The sequence below is a fragment of the Theobroma cacao genome, chromosome 9 (genome assembly GCF_000208745.1).
Source record: "Theobroma cacao cultivar B97-61/B2 chromosome 9, Criollo_cocoa_genome_V2, whole genome shotgun sequence".
Taxonomy (NCBI): domain Eukaryota; kingdom Viridiplantae; phylum Streptophyta; class Magnoliopsida; order Malvales; family Malvaceae; genus Theobroma; species Theobroma cacao.
Window position 1 is genome coordinate 12,113,012 of NC_030858.1, and position 2,442 is coordinate 12,115,453.

Consider the following 2,442-nt stretch of genomic DNA (forward strand, 5'->3'; position numbering starts at 1 on the left):
GGACTTATGTAATGAGAGTTAGGCCCAAAAAATCAAAACATGTGCAGACAGAGCACCAGTACATTTGTAATACCCCGTACTTTGATATGGTGACTAATAAAGCTTATCGGATGCCAATTGAGGTTAATTATAATGTTTAAAAGTGATGAAAGATGAAAGAAATAGTTTGGGATAAACTATTCCACAAGCGAGGAAATAATAATAAAATAATAGTATTTTTATCGAGGAAGAATTTACGAGATAAAAATGTGATTTAGAAGTGAATTAATGCATAATAAGGTATTTTGGGTACCAAGGAGACAAGAGGAGACAAAAAAAAATTTTTGAAATAAAATAATATTAAAATATTAATACTTTATTCAATGTCGAAATTTTCCATGAAGGAGGAGTATATGGTCAATCTAAGTGGGGGAGAAAAAGAATGAGAAAATTTTTAGAGAAAAATGACATCAATGGGGCCGCGTGTCTTTATTAAGTAAAGATAGCGCAGGTAAATAAATATTTTAAATTTTATGGGGACACCGCGTTGGAGTACAAATTTTATACTTTATTTGTACATGTGTAGAAGAAGATAATAGAAGGAAATTGGAGTTAAATGAGTGTTGGGAGGGCTAAATTAAAAAGGGAAGAAACTTGGAGGGCAAAACGATAATTTTACACAAAGTTTGGTCAAAACTTCCAAAGGAAGCTTTGACTCTCATCTTTATCAGCCCAAAACCGTCCTTATCTCCTCCAGCAAGATATTTTCTTCTCCTTCTTGAAGCTTCCAATGCCATTTTCATGTCAAGTTCATGAAAATCAATTTTTTTCATGTGATTTTCCTTGTTTCTTCTCATTTCCTTTCTTTTCTTAATTCTTTCTTCTCCAAACTTCGTGGGCACTAAACCTAAAGCTTTTAACCCCCAATTTCTAGCACATCTAAACCCTAGGAGAAGAAGAAAGAAAAAGAGAGAAAGGAAGAAAAAGCTTGGTTTTGTAATTCAAGCAAGCTAAGGTAAGGATTTTGTGTTTTAAGTTCATGGTTGGTTAAATCCTTGAAAAAATAATGAGTGAATCATTTTGTGGCAGCTATGGTGGCCATGGGTGTGAGGGAATTATGAATTTTTTTGGGTGAAATCCAAGCTAAAACCAAGTGGTAAGCTTCATACTATAATTTGAAGCATATGATTGGTTTACTATGGTGAGACTGATTGTGTGCAATATATAGTGTTATTGTGGTGTCATGGGTATAATTGGAAGGTAATTAAATGAATTGTAAATTTGGAAAAGAAATGAATTGTGTGGATATATATGTTGTTAGGAAAAGCTTAAAAGGGTTATGGATGTTGGTGCGTATGAATGGATATTGATGTTATGCTTGGGGGCAACATGTAAATGAGAATAGTGTTACATGTAAACCTAGAAAGTATTTGATGGAAATAAATTTGTAGTTGCTACCATATGTTAGCTAATTGTTGTGGAAATGATGGTTAAACTTGATAAATATCCTTAGACAAGGTTAATATATGTGTTAGAGTTATAAACAAGTTACCGGTATCTATAATCTAAAGAATTACGCAAGTAAAGGAGAAAGGCAACTTTGGTAAAAATGTGTCAAGATATAAGTTTGTTGAATAAGGATTCATGATGGAAGGAAAAAGAGAAATAGGAATGATGTACACTAAAGGTATTGCATTTGTATGGTTGCTAGGAAGTGTAAAGGTAAAGTTAAAGTACTATGGTGGTGTGCCGAGAGAAATAACGAACGACCGGTAAGTAGGAATAGCTAGCTAGATACACCTCCGAACAAATAGCGATGTAATGTCCCGCTATCGTAAGGTGAGTGAACTTGCATTAAAATGTTTTGGGATATACACATTTATGTTTGATTAAATCCCCTAAAACGTTTTGTTGGTTTTTCTTCAAAAACTCGCATGGGAACAAGCCCTTATGAAATGTTTTTATGTTATGAAATGGATAGTGTGATCAATCCATGTGTTTTTGTATAATATTGATATATATATACTATGTCATAAATGGTACATTGTGTGACAAAATGCAACTGTGCATGTGCGGGGTGAGTATGCACCTGCCGGTGATGATGGTGGTGAGGGAGATGGATGGTGATATTGCCCGTGTGCACGATGTGGGGGGATGGACACGATGGCATTAGCTGTGCACGATGATGATATCACTTGTGCATGATGTGGGGGGATGCATAATGTCACGACCCGGTACTCCCCTCGAGCCCGTGACAACCGTCGCGGTGTCCCGGTAGACACTTATTGCCCGGAATGTCAACCCGAAACCCCGCAAGGCTTTACTATCAGTTTCTCTGTTCTCTTGTGAGCAACCATTGTCAAATATCGTGTTCTAAAAGATTTTAAGCTGTTTCCAACTTTAAACAAATAAAATATTAATTTTTCGTCTCACAAGGGTATTTTGGTCATTTTTCTCAAAAAT

At 35.3% G+C, this 2,442-nt stretch overlaps 1 long non-coding RNA gene across 1 annotated transcript in view; it reads left to right on the plus strand.

The window, feature by feature from the left end:
- The window catches only part of LOC108663338, a 5,171-nt gene continuing 3,526 nt past the window's right edge, over positions 798-2,442 (plus strand). Inside the window, exons 1-3 of the long non-coding RNA XR_001929306.1 lie at positions 798-994; positions 1,069-1,135; positions 1,691-1,818. This is a non-coding gene — a long non-coding RNA (uncharacterized LOC108663338). The remainder of the gene's footprint in view (positions 995-1,068; positions 1,136-1,690; positions 1,819-2,442) is intronic.